A 14938-nucleotide genomic window follows, 5' to 3' on the forward strand; every position below is an offset into this window, starting at 1 on the left:
GAGCTCGCAGAATGATGTACTCTTTTCCACTGGTCCAGATGTGGGTGGTGAAGAAAAAGAACTAATCTCTTACGCAGAGTCAGATCTCCAAACGAACTTGAACATCTGACGAATTTGCTGGAGAGCTCAATAGGCTTGATAGGACGCAAGCTAATCATGAAGAAATGAATATTCATTTTTCACGTCCTTACATTGCTATATCTGTTGTACTGCTTCATGAAATTGATGTCATATTCTTTACTGATGAAATATATGAGTTCGTAAGATGCACTAATTCATCTGCAGGATGATCAACCCAAAGCTACTAAGTGGACCCTCGACAGTGGATGTACAAATCACATGACCATTGACAAGAACTTATTGATGGACACTACTTTATCTCCATCGCATCTGAAGCATATAACCTATGCTGAGAAAGGCAAAAGAAAGGTATTGGGTCTAGGTAGGGTTGCGATCTCAAAGGATCGACACATGGACAAAGTCATGCTTGTCGAGTCCTTAGGATTCAACCTCATGTGTGTCTCAATGCTTTGTGATCTTGATATGCTTGTTGTCTTTGGCAAATATTGTTGTGTTGTGATCATGGAACCTGACATTCCAAAGTCTTCGAAGGCTTTAGGAGAAGAGATTTGTATATTGTTGATTTCTCTACAGGACCACAACCTACCACGTGTCTACTAGCAAAAGCTTCAGAAGGCTGGTTATGGCATCGACGACTAGGTCATGCGGGCATGAGGAACTTACACACTCTCGCGAAGAAGAAGCACGTCATTAGCATCGAGGGTGTCAAATTCCTCAAGGACCATCTGTGTGGAGCTTGTGAAAATGGAAAGATGACCAAGTTCAAGCATCCCTCAAAGACTATCATGACTACCATTTGAATTTCTTCACATGGATCTCTTTGTCCCTACTCATTATGCCACATTCACTAATGCTGCATCTTTATATGGCTTTGTTATTGTTGATGACTATTCTCGTTACACATGGGTGCATATCATCACTTACAAAACTGAAGTGCAAGAAGTCTTCAAATGATTTTCCTCGAGGGCTTCAACAAACTTCGGTGTGGAGAACAAGCACATTAGAAGTGACAATGGGACCGAGTTCAAGAATACTGGTCTTTATGACTATCTTGATGAACTTGGCATTACTCACGAGTTATATCCTCCTTATACTCCTCAGCGGAATGGCATCGTGGAGCGCAAGAACGGGACTCTTGTTGAGATGGCTTGCACTATGCTTGATGAATACAAGGCGCCTCCTCGCTTCTAGCCTAAGGCAATTGATACTGCGTGTCACATCATCAACAGGGTATATCTTCACAAATTCTTCAAAAAGACCTCATATGAACTCCTCACTGAGAAGAAACCCAATGTGAGTTATTTCAATGTCTTCGGTGCTAAATGTTGGATTAGAGATCCTCATCACAATTCTAAATTTGCACCGAAAGCACATGAAGGTTTTATGCTTGGTTACGGAAAGGACTCGCACACCTACATAGTCTTCAACACCGTACACCACAAGGTTGTTGAAACTGTAGATGTGCGGTTCGATGAAACTAATGGCTCACAAAGAGAGCACCTACCTCTTGTGCTAGATGAAATGTCACCTGAGGAATCCATCAAGTTCAAGGCTACTGAGGATGTCATACCTACAGAAGAATCTGGTAAAGAAGTCATTCCAGAACATAAGAACATCATGCTGGTGCACCTGAGGAAAATGGCTCTAAAGAAAATGTTGAGCCCACTCAACGTTATCAACCCGCTCATCCTCGCATCGCAAGTGAAGTGCAGATTGACAAAATCATCGACGACATCAAAGCACCAGGTCCTCTCACATGCTCAAGGGCTTCACATTTGTCTAACTTTTGTGGGCACTTTGCTTTTGTCTCTATCATAGACCCCACCAAGGTAGATGAGGCATTTATAGAGCCTGAGTGGATTCAAGCGATGCAAGAGGAATTACATCAATTCAAGCTCAACAATGTCTGGGAACTTGTTAAGCATCCAGACCCATCCAAGCACAATATCACTAGTACCAAATGGATCTACCGCAACAAGCAAGATAAAAATGGCATTGTGGTTAGGAATAAGGCTCGTCTTGTAGCTCAAGGCTACACACAGGTTGAAGGAATTGATTTTGATGAAACGTCTGCACCTGTTGCTAGACTTGAGGCTATTCGCATATTGCTTGCTTATGCTAACCATCATAATATCATCTTATATCAAATGGATGTGAAAAGTGCATTCCTCAATGGTAAGCTTGAGAAAGAAGTATATGTTGCTCAACCCCCAGGTTTTAAAGATCCTAAGCATCCTGACAAAGTCTTCACACTCAATAAAGCCCTCTATGGCCTCAAGCAGGCCCCTCGAGCATGGTATGATACCTTGAAGGAATTCCTCATGAAGAAAGGCCTCAAACCCGGTTCACTTGACCCAACTCTTTTCACGAAAACCTATGATGAAGAATTATATGTGTGCCAAATATATGTTGATGATATTATCTTTGGCTGTACTAACCAATGCTATAGTGATGAATTTGCCTATATGATGAGTGAGGAATATGAAATGTCTATGATGAGAGACTTGAAATTCTTCTTAGGTCTTCAAATGCGTCAACAGCGCAACGACATCTTCATGTCTCAAGAGAAATACCTCAAGGATGTGTTGAGGAAATTCCGCATGCAAGATTGCAAAGGCGTCAAAATCCCTATGCCCACAAATGGCCATCTATGCACTGATGAAAATGGTATAGACTTCGATCAAAAGGTATACCGCTCCATGATTAGCTCTTTATTGTATCTATGTGCATCTAGGCTAGATATTATGCTTAGTGTTTGCATGTGTGCCCGATTTCAAGTTACACCGAAGGAATCACATCATAAGGTTGTGAAGCATATTCTTCGATATATAGCTCACACTCCAACACTTGGATTATTGCATCCCAAGGGCTCAGCTTTCGATCTCATTGGATATTCTGACTCTGACTATGCTAGTGATCGAGCGGATCGCAAGTCAACATCGGGCACATATCATTTCCTCAGACGATCTTTAGTATGTTGGTCCTCGAAGAAGCAGAACTGTGTATCACTCTTTATTGCTCAAGCTGAGTACATTTCTGCTGGTTCGTGCTATGCTCAATTGCTATGGATGAATCAAACCCTCAAGGACTACGGCATCAATGTGAAGAATGTGCCTCTCTTCTGTGACAATGCGAGTGCCATCAAGATTGCTCATAACCCAGTTCAGCACTCGAAGACAAAGCACATCCAGATTCGTCATCATTTTCTTTGAGATCATATGTTGAAGCATGACATCTCTATTGAGCACGTGAAGACTGAAGAACAACTAGCCGATATCTTCACAAAGCCCTTGGATGAGAAGATATTTAGCAAGTTGTTGTGTGAGCTAAATATCTTAGAATCTTCGAATGTTATTTGAAAAGGACACACATCCTAACACTTATGCAAATTGATGACTTAGATGTGCAACACACGAAGTAACGTTTCTCTTCAATCAATGAAGACTAACCCTCTATGTGTGAAGAAATTAATGAAGAATTTGATTCTTAGAGCCCTACGACAATTGTACGTGGCGTCTGAAATCATCATTCTTATACTGTGGGTCACGCCACCAACAAAAGTTGAAAATCTTCAATTTGAGTTTTTCTTCAGTTTTCGAAATTCCTCAGTTGTTCAAATTCTTCAACTTTGCAAAGTCTTCACTCTTTCCGACTGTGTTCTTCATATATATATGAGTTTTCAGTCCTCTATATATGAGTTTTCAGTCCTCTACAACATTCGCTTCTATACCTATACTAATTCTAGACTCCCTACTAATTCCTACATTAATTTGATTTTATGAGCCATTAATCTGGTGGGACCAAATTATTATGGTGCAGATTAATTCGTGTATATATTTTGACCTTAATTATGTGCTTACTTCGGCCGAAAAAAAAGAACTCTAAAGGCCCACGGTCCTATTTTGCACAAAAAAGATGCCATCTTTCCTTATCCCTATTCTCCCGACCCCCACCTTCCTGCCCATCGCCATGGATCGCGCCGCCGCCCTACGCCCCAACCATTGTCATTGCTCCCTGCCCCATCCGCCGCCGCCACCCACCGCATCCACACTCTGTCGCATCCCACTGCCGCCTCCACCGCCACCTTGAACCATCTCTCTCCTTGGTCCTCTCTCTTTGAGTAGCATGCGGCTTCCGGCTGCGTGGTGGAGACGCGGCTGGTCGAGGGAACGCGAGTAAGGTGTACTGTGTATCGTTCATCGATTTGTTCCCATCTCCTGTTCCTCTCCAATCGAACGTCGTGTCTAAAGTTGCTGCAACACATGGTGCTCTCCTTTCCTGTGGTGATGCATATAAGTGACAACAATGGTGTCCTATTGTCCCCTCCACACGTCTGACCGCCATGGTGCGGAAGTAGCCGGAGAAGATCGCACTCCGCGTAGCAAATTCTGCCGTGTTGTGTGGCTGCCCGACAACGTAATTTTCTTCTCTAAATTTCTCTCATGGAACTTGGGCGCGTTTGATGGAAGCTGTACATTTTTCTATGGAAATATTTGGAGATTGTACGCTTTTCTTCCAGTATGTGCTAACTCTCAGATTATCTGCATGTTTAGCAAACAATTCTTCTGTCCAGGATTAAGAATCATATCTTATAGAGTCTATAATATTTTCTTGGTAGATTTGTAACATTTAAATATTGTTGGTTCTGCAAAAGAAATAGCTTCATGTATGGATTATTGAGTCACACATGTTTCTGTGTATGGTTTGTTTGTTGTATTTGGTAATGGATCTAAAAAGGTGATCTTTTTAATACAAAACATTCATATATTTTTCTATATTTGTAACCATGGAATCCCTAATATCATTTTTTGTTTTAATAATATGTGCGATCCTTCCTTTGCAGTTACAATGTTCAGATAGGATAGTTGCCAATTACAGAAATATGCTAAAGAATTTTCAGATACACTTTCAGAGTGCCCTCACAGTGATTTTCATGTTTATTAGTGGGTTCTGCATAATTATAAATCCGCTCTAAAATAAATTAGTAGATTTATGTTGCCCCATTATGCTTAGAAGAATATTCATGCATTCCTATAGATCTACTTCATCGAACAGTATTTATACAGTCTTCACAAGTATAGAACAAAAAAATTGATGAAACTTACACAGTAGCATAACATTGTATGCAGATGAGAAGTTTGATTTAAAATGGTTTTTTCCACAACCAATTCCAATATGGCCAATTGAGTTGCTTCTGTCATGAAAAGTTTGACATGAGTCCTAACTTCTATAGGTAAGGAATTGATTTCCCTCTTCATAGGTTTCTATCTCTTTGAATTTATATTTTCGTTGCCACCAAATTACATTATTATTTTCTGCAATTAAAGTTGAAATCCGGGGTTTATGTATGCTGGTAAAAAATAAAGCAGTGTTCTTGATATTCCTCATCTCTTTTTTAACACAATGTGCATCTTATATTCACTCATGTAAGCAATCTCAGCAAGACACCTCTCCTCTATCTTCAAACCACACTCTAAGTCCATGGTTTTCCTCGGCGCGTCAAACTATAGTTGGATCAGTGTTTCAAAAGACGTGGCGTGGGATTGATGGACACCACGGAGTGAGAGGGATCAGCAAGGTGAGGTTCCCAGGGCTATGAATTAGCAAGTACTTTGTATTTTCTTTATTATTGCATTTCCCGTTTGTCCTAAATTCTACCTCCATCGATCTGTATTAATTGTCGTTGACTTAGTACATCAGCGGCAATTAATATGGTTCACATGGAGTACTTGATTCATTTCTTGCTTTCCACTGTTTGTAATATAAACCAAACTTTTCACGTGTTTATGTTGCTTGAATATTTTAGAACGAGTTAGAAGTAATACAACATGTTGTTCATAGTACATCATCGCTTGGCTCTGTAGACTACTAAAAGAATTTCTCTGACTGGCCACAACAGAGGTCACTCGCCTATACACAACTCTTTCAGGTTGTTGAATCTCGTCTAATATAATAGAATCTTTTTGAATTATGTTTTGGCTAGAATTACTATATAGGAGTATGATTTATCTTCGTCTCCTTGCGCATTCATTTTGCATGAGAATCGAGGAGGTCAAACACTGACAGAAATCAAAACGGTGACACACTTATCAGACAGTGACATGGTACTTCTTTACAAACAAGGTACAAACTGGAAGAAAGCTCTTAGAATGTGTTAAACTTATTAGTCCATTATGTCGTCACACTTGACAAAGAGGTTGCTGAGCACAGCCATGGGTGGTACTGCCCGGTCTCTATTTTGTTTTCAGTAGTGAAGCTACCACTATTTTTTGTTTTCAGTGTGAAAACTCCAGACTTTCCCCAGCACGTATGTTCTTTGTTATTTTTTTGTTTGTCCTAAATACTACTTGATTTATGTTTCTTGCTTTCCACTATTTGTAATATGACTCCTCACGTGTTTATGTTGCCTGAATATTTCAGACCGAGTTAGAAGCAAAACCACATGTCGTTCGATGTTCACAGCTAAAATGATAGCTTGGATGTTTAGACTACTTCAAGAATTTCTCTGACTGCCCACTGTTGTTTATAAACTACAGAGGCTCAATGTCCTATACACAACTCCTTCAGGTTGTTGAACCTCGCCTAATCTAATATATGTTTTGGCCAGAATTACATATAGGAGTATGATTATCTTCGCCTCTTTCTTACGCATTCCTTCTGCATGAGAATTGAGGAGGCCAAAGATTGATATAGATCGGAATAATGACAAACTTATCAGACGGTGACATGGTACTTCTTTACAAACAGGGTACAAGCTGTAAGTTATTAGTCCATGATATCATAATACCTAATAAAGAGGTTGTTGAGCTCAGTCTTAAAAATAGAAAGGGCCATTGGTGGTAGTGCCCGGTCTCTATTTTGTTTTCAATAATGAAGCTACCACTATTTTTTGTGGAAACAACCTCTTACAGAAATGTAGGGAAAGGCTGCGTACTATAGACCCAAAGTGGTCGGACCCTTCCCTGGACCCTGCGCAAGCGGGAGCTACATGCACCAGGTTGCCCTTTTGTTTAGAAAACACATGTCGTTCATAGTACTTTTGGATGGTCACAACTAAAATGATAGCTTGGCTTCGTAGACTACTTCAAGAATTTCTCTGACTGCACACTGTTGTTTATAAACTACAGAGGCTCACTGTCCTATACACAATTGTTTCAGGTTTTTGAACCTCGCCCAATCTAATAGAATCCTTTTGAATTATGTTTTGGCCAGAATCACTATATAGGAGAATGATTTATCTTCGTCTCTTTCTTACACATTCCTTCTGCTTGAGAATTGAGGAGGTCAAAGACTGACATAAATGAAATGGTGATACACTTATCACAGGTGACACGGTACTTCTTTACAAACAGGGTACAATCTGCAAGAAAACTCTTAGAAATTCTTAAACTTATTATTCCGTGAAATCGTAATACCTGACAAAGAGGTTGCTGCCCAGTCTCTGTTTTGTTTGCAGTAGTTAAGCTACCACTATTTTTTGTTTTCATAAACTCCAAATTTTCAACATTGTTAGCCAGATCCTCAAACTATCTTGACGAAGCTTTAGTCTCTATTTTGTAAGCTCATGGAGATTTTCGTTGGGTACAATTTGCATGACAATATCTTATATATGTTGTGGACTATTATTACATGTTGATAATGCTACTTCAGAAAACATGTGAACGCCATCCTAGGACAGAGAAAGAGGCACTATTGGCTAGGGATTACATGCTGGCTACCACCGACTGAAAATATGAGACATGGATTGACACAGAAACAAGGTTTCATAAATTCCGTACTCCCATATAATCTTGAAAAGGATGAGTCAGTCTTTCCTTCATGAGCTTATTTTCTTTATGATTCATGTATAGAGAAAGAAGAAACAAAAATAAACATCATAGGTCAGACGACGAGAATAGTGGTTTCTCTCAGCGTCGCATGCTTAGTTGGTGCAGCATGCTCCTGGGACATACCAGGCTAAGTGATGTTCCAGAGTACACATGGAATGTGACTTGATGGAAGTCAACGGCTTGATCGCAGGGTGATTGGATTTTCCGTTCTCTTGCACAATTCATTTATATGCTCATTTCAAATCAGTTAGCAATGCATCCAATGTGGAAACAAAGTTGGAAAAACTTATGTTTTCTATGTACATCTGATTTCCATGCTTTGGTGTTACTTCTTTTTGGCTTTAGTGGGTCCTGCAAGTGTGCATTGAGAAAAATATATTTCAAACTATGTGGTAAAAGGTTCCAATGTATATAATTATTATGTGCTAACGCACAAAAGTCCTCAAGTATATCATCCATCATGCCTAACTTCTATCTATGGCGCGCCCATGCTGCTTCATGTTGTTAGTACATGGAACTCCTTCGGTGACTATCTTAACTCCTGAAGCTATGGCCTACTCTATTGCCAGTTTCGTATAGAGTACGATCCTTTTCACCCTTTTTATGAAGTTGGCTATATTATTTTGGAGGGAGAGAGGAAGAAAGGTTGATGAATGATGACCCACAATCCATTGGTGAACCCTAGCAAACTTGGAAATGATAATATTAGGCATTCTGGTGTAAGCTAGAAGTAAGAAAAAACAGCAGTATCATCTACTCATTTGCCTACTTGAATACAAAACATGATTACTTCCTCAATTTTAAGCAGGCATGATGATTCACGAGTTTATATATGGGGAAAATACATTAGCCCCTTGATGTATTGCTATAATTGTTTTTTACGTAACATCTGTTAGATATAATCCTCACATTGTATATATATACTCGTATTGCTAATTCTTCAAGTTGACTTTTACCTAAGTCAATGTGATCGGACCCATCCCCCTCTATGCTAAACTCAACCCAGTATATTCACAAATTCTTCATGTGCGTTCTATTTGGAATCCGTTCAAAATCTTCATTATGTCCTTGTCAGCTGAAGAATTTGCGAACGAAACATTAAAATTTTCATATCTCAATTTTTGGGTTTTGCCGCTCAAACCATTCCACATCCCACGATATGATTTATCTATTCACCCACGATCTCACACGATCTCCATTTCACAGTACGTGGGTGACGCATGTCGCTAGGATGAGAAGGGTCAGGGGCACATTCGTCCATTTTCCTCGGACGAACGGTTTTTCACCTCGTCTATAAGTACCCCTCACCCTCCTCTGACCCCATTTACCCCGCTCGACCTCACTCCCCTTGCTCGAGCTCTCTGACCTAGCGTCGCCGCTACCTTCCATCGTCTCCGGTGAGGAAGAGCTTCACTACCTTGACCTCGTCGCCGTCGTACTCGCGCCGGCCGCAGAAATCTGCACTCCGCCGCCGCCGTAGCTGTCTTCCACCGCCAAGTTAGGGCGTGGAAGATCTGAACGGACTGTTGACAATCAAAAGTGGCACAGTCATAAAATTAGCTTAGGCTCTATGAAGACTAATTCAAACTTAGGATTGGAGGTCACTCCGGATGTCTCTCTCTAAGAATATCGAGATGGATATGAAGATAGTCTATAATGGAGGTTGGATGTAATAGGTATGACAAGTTCGGAGATGCTCATGTTGACACCAGATTAAAGAATGGCATGAAACTCAACTAATATGTCATCTGATGGAAAACGTTTCAACACGAAAGTTGTGCGTCTCGTAGAAACGGTTGATTCTGATATAAATCTTCTTAATGCGAGATCGTATGCAATTTGTGGAGGCAAAACAAGGTCAGAAACAGAAACTGCAGAGTCATTTTGGACCGACCGAGTTGATTTGATCGGTGAGACCTAATTGGTCTGAAAATTTACCAGAGAGTTGGCAATGTTCACTCGGTAGGACCGAAGCAAACCAATCGGTGAGACTAAGTAGATCCAAGAAATTACATAAGGATATAGAGAGTTGGCAACATTCACTCGGTGGGACCGAAACGAACCAATCAGTGAGACCGAGCTGGTCCGGGAAATTACCAAAGATTCCTGTCCGAGTTAGGTTAGTGTTTTTGATGTTTTGGACAGAATTTTTAGTCCTTTTATTGTACGGGAAGTCCAGCCGCCTCATAAATAGATGAGAGGTGACGGCCGATTGAACAACACACAATCGCAAAAAACAGATCTACTACTTTTTCATCTACGTTTTGTCTCTCCCCTATTTTTGCTTCCTCATTCTTCGTGTTGGAGAGCTGTGAATCCCAAGGCTCTAGGGCCGGCTGGACCGACCTAGGGCAGCTCACAGCCGCCGCACTCCTCGACAGGGTCCCTCCTGGGAGTGTGGGGTTTCAGGTCCTCAAAAGCTCTCGCCGGTTGACTTGCAAATCTCGCTTCCGGTGAGACTCCTTCGACGTGAGCTGCGGTGCATCACCCCGGTGTCGAGGGTACATATGACGTGTTCGTGTGTGAACACACTTTTTGGCGACTCCGTTGGGGACTAAAGATCAATCGTCATCATCATCCATCATGTCTGGCAACGACAAGATTCCCAAGCCCTCGAAAATCAACGCCGATAACATAATCAAGCCCAATTTTGAGGAGTTATCGAAGCAACATCGCCAAGTTTATGAGGAGTACAAGAAGGCGCGTGAAGAGAAGGAGATGCAGGAGTTCCTTGCTAAGTTCAAGAAGGATCGCTAAGGCAATATCACTTCAGTTGGAGAAATCAAGTTTTCTCCTCTTCATGATGAACATGTTAAACCCTCTGTAAGTAATACCTTCTCTCCCGAGGCATGGGCTGAAATTGATAGTCGTATTACTGATAGCAATAATATTTTATACCAAATTTTCTTGGAAAATAGTAATGCTAAAAATAGTATGCCTCAATCATCTAGTGGTAATGTCGGTGTGCCTGTTATTGCAGAAATCCCTAGTACAACTTTACCTATTTCACTGCTGAATTACAATTCGGCATACATGCCACAATTCACACCTGCAACTACTAACCCTACTCCTGCTATGCTACTGCCACAAGCTTCATCACCCACTATGGATGATGGTCCAGCTAATCTTAGAGAGGAGATGGCTAAGATGCTCCGAGAGAATTTTGGAGTTGAGTTACCAAGGAATTAATGTATTTACCAAAACCCATATCCAGAATACTTAGATGCAATTCAATGCCCTCCGGGATATAAAATTCCAGATTTTGTTAAGTTTAATGGAGAGGGCACAAAAACCACCTGGGAGCATGTTAGTCAGTACTTGGCACAATTAGGTGAGGCAAGTTAACGAGATGAGTGGAGAGTACGTTATTTTCCTTTATCTTTAACCGATACTGCTTTCTCGTGGCTTTCTGCGTTACCACCCGGTTCTATTACTACATGGTTTCACTTGGAACAAAAGTTTCATGATCATTTTTATAGTGGTGATAATGAGCTTAAGTTGTCACATCTTACATCGGTTAGACAAAAGCATGATGAATCGGTCTCCGATTACGTCAAGAGATTTAGAGAGACAAAAACCGGTGCTATAGTTTGGTGATAACCAAGAGGGATTTGGCTGATCTTGTGCTTAGTGGTTTGAGAACTCACATTAGAGAAAGGCTAGAAGGACATGAGTTTTTAAATATCAACCAATTCTTGCAAAGGGCTTTGGCTCAAGAAAGCCGAAGCAAAGATCTTAAAGAGGTGCATAGATATAAAATTGATCGTCCTAAGATGAATATGGTTGAGTATGATAGTGACCACTCGGACGATGAGGGTTATATTTATGCTGCTGAATTTGTTTGTCCATCTAAGGCCAAACCTTTACTTGCAATGATTTAAAGCCGATTCATAAGAATCATGATGAAGAGATGAAATTTACTTTCGACATTGCTAAGTGTGATAGAATATTTGATGCTTTATTGCAAGCGAAGATTATTAAAATATGTCATACTTTACCACCGTTTCAAGATCTAAAACGGCGTGCTTATTGCAAGTATCATAATTCTTTTTCTCATGCTACTAATGATTGTAATGTTTTTCGACAACAGATACAATTGGCCATTAATGACAGACTATTGAATTTTTCTGAGATGCAAGTTGATAAGTAGCCTTTCCCAATGAACACCATGGATTTGGAGGGGAAGAAGATGTTAATTCGGCCCAACATAGCCGAATCAACTAATAAGAATAACATTTTCATTGGTGAGCCCAGGAAAAATAAGGAGAGCGGCAAGGTCTTGGGGAGACAAGTTGTGCTTGACAAGAGACCCGATGGCAAGGAGATAATCAAGATCACCATCAAGAATCCTACACTCGGGGGCAACCACAAGTGCAAGAGAATACTCATGTCAAATTTGTTAAGCCCAAGAGTCCGGAGGTTGGCAAGTGGAAGACGAATGAAGCTAAAGTGCAGCGCAAGAAAATCAAGCCAACTTTTGATATGTTGTTGTCCAAGTATGCCAATCAAGCGGCCGGTTCTAGCTCTAATCGGTCATCAAATTTGAAGCGCTCAAGGTCACCTCCTAGCGAAGCATTTCAGCATCATGCAAGGCCATATGGGTCATGGGCACTAGGACCATGGATGGTGCCACCGCCCTATGTGCCATACTACGTGGGAGACTTCAATGGAGGATGGGGGTAGCCCCCAATGATCCCTTATGCTTTTCATCCGAGTTGGTCAGAACCAAGGGGGGCCATTCATGAGAGGCTTTCTTAGCCCACACGAGGCCGTTTGAACAATGGTGTCAATCAGTTAATGCAAGATAATAAAAAAGGGTCAGCAGGCAAGTCTGGCGTGCCAAATCACCAAGTGCTGAAATTTCAGAGCCTAGAAAGCAAAAGGAGAAGAATACTAGTGGTGAAATTATTATGATAGGTACTAAAGAATTAATAATCAAAGAGCCGATTATTGTTGATAATCCGGCTGATTCTAATAAAGATGTGGCTTCGGTCCAGCAAGGCCCCATGGCTAATGACCATGAAGCTAGCACAAGAAAGGACAAGTCGAGAGATCCAAAATATACTCAGCCTAAGTGGTGTCCTTCCGGTCAAACCAAGGCGCAAAAAAGGAGATTGCAGCGCATGAGGAGAAATGAGAAGGAGGAATAAGAAGCAGAAAAGCTAAGGGATAAATTATTCAATGAAAGTCGTCCCATGATACCCCCCAAACAAGTGTGAAGGCCAAAGCAAAAGGAAAACATAGCAGCATCTGTATTGATCATAGCAACACCTATACCACCAACGGAGGACGATGCGGCTACTAGTCCACTTTGCCAACTACTTTCTCTTCCCTTGGAGATATTTCAGAGTCAGTGAACATGCTTGCGGAAGGAGATGAAATGCTTTATTATGAGTCTACACCGGTTCATGAAGGTATGGATATTAATATGGTGTATTACTTACCCGCCGAATTTTGTGCTATAGATGAAGAAGGGGAAGTAGCTCAACTAGATTTTTGGTCCTAAAAATGCTATATTCGAGAAGCCAAAAGAGCCGATGACGCACTTGAAGCCATCGTTCCTTAAAGGTCATATTAATGGATCGCCGATTGCTAGAATGCTTGTCGATGGTGGTGCTGTGGTGAATCTTATGCCATATTCGGTCTTCAAAAAATTGGTGATACGTGATGAAGAGTTAATAAAGACCAACATGGTGCTTAATTGATTTGAAGGCAAAGAGAAAACTGAAGCCAAAGGTGTAATGTTTGTGGAGAATACGGTGGGAAGCAAAACTTTGGCTACCACATTCTTTGTCGCTGAGGTGCAAGGTAACTACAATGTGATATTAGGCCACGATTGGGTTCATGCAAACCAATGCGTGCCATCTACTATGCACTAGTTTTTAATTCAATGGGTTGATGATTAAGTAGAAGTCATTCATGCGGATAATTTGGCTTGTGTTGCTTTGGCCGATGCATCGGTGGATTGGCAACATCCCAATGCTACTTGCTTGACGGGGCGAGACTTGTCAGAATTTGATTTTCTTAGCGCCATAAAAAGTGGTTCCGTGCCCGTTTCTTTAAATCCGGTTGGCGATAATCGGCTCCAAGGTACGATGTATTTAAATGGATCCTAACTCAGAGTGGTTACAAAAGCGTCTTGTAGAATATCGGTCCAGTGAGAACGATATGTATGAGTCCATAGAAGAGTTAGATGATATGGATAAATTAGGACAAAGTTTCACATCGCCGGTCCATTAGCAGAGATAGATATAGGAGATGGTTCAATTCCTAGGCCGACATTTGTAAACAAAAATTTAAGATCCGATCATAAAGCTAAGTTGATCGAGACATTGAAAGAATATGTTTATTGCTTTGCATGGGAATATCATGAGATGCCAGGTTTAAGCCAAGAGCTAGTGGAGCATCGGTTACCTATAAAGGCTGGTTTTAGACCATACAAGCAATCAGCAGAAAGTTTAATCCAAAAACATATGACCGGATCAAGGAAGAGATCAGTCGTTTGCTTAAAGCTAATTTTATTAGACCTTGCAGGTATGTGGAGCGGATTTCTAACATTGTACCAGTAGAGAAGAAAGGCTCCAGCAAGTTGAGGGTGTGCATTGATTTTGGAGATTTGAATACAGCTAAACCTAAAGATGAGTATCCCATGCCAATAGCCGATATGCATATTAATGATTCTTCTAAACATAAGGTCATTAGCTTTCTTGATGGTAATGCGGGCTATAACAAGATTTTTATGGCTGAAGAGGACATGTCCAAAACGGCTTTTAGATGTCCCAGTTTCCTTGGTTTGTTTGAGTGGACAGTGATGACCTTTGGATTAAAAAAATGCCGGTGCCACGTATCAAAGGGCTATGAATTTAATTTTTCATGATTTACTCGGTGTTATACTTGAGGTTTATATTGATGATATTGTCGTCAAATCAGATGCTTTTGAATCCTGTGCTTAACTTTTGAGAGAATTAAAATATATGGACTAAAGATGAATCCTTTGAAGTGTGCTTTTGCTGTATCAACTTGAAAGA

The 14938-nt window shown here is 40.8% G+C and overlaps 1 long non-coding RNA gene across 2 annotated transcripts; it reads left to right on the forward strand.

Moving 5' to 3' along the window:
* The first annotated feature begins 4000 nt into the window (after positions 1–4000).
* Positions 4001–8874, forward strand: LOC123040713 (uncharacterized). 2 transcript variants are annotated; one of them, XR_006418239.1, is made up of 3 exons: positions 4001–4497; positions 5211–7841; positions 7932–8874. It is a non-coding gene; the product is annotated as an uncharacterized lncRNA (long non-coding RNA). The 2 variants fall into 2 exon arrangements; XR_006418242.1 differs by lacking the exon at positions 7932–8874 and having other exon boundaries at positions 5211–6204; positions 6502–7837.
* Positions 8875–14938: the final 6064 nt, after the last annotated feature.

This window comes from Triticum aestivum, chromosome 1A (genome assembly GCF_018294505.1).
Source record: "Triticum aestivum cultivar Chinese Spring chromosome 1A, IWGSC CS RefSeq v2.1, whole genome shotgun sequence".
Taxonomy (NCBI): Eukaryota; Viridiplantae; Streptophyta; class Magnoliopsida; order Poales; family Poaceae; genus Triticum; species Triticum aestivum.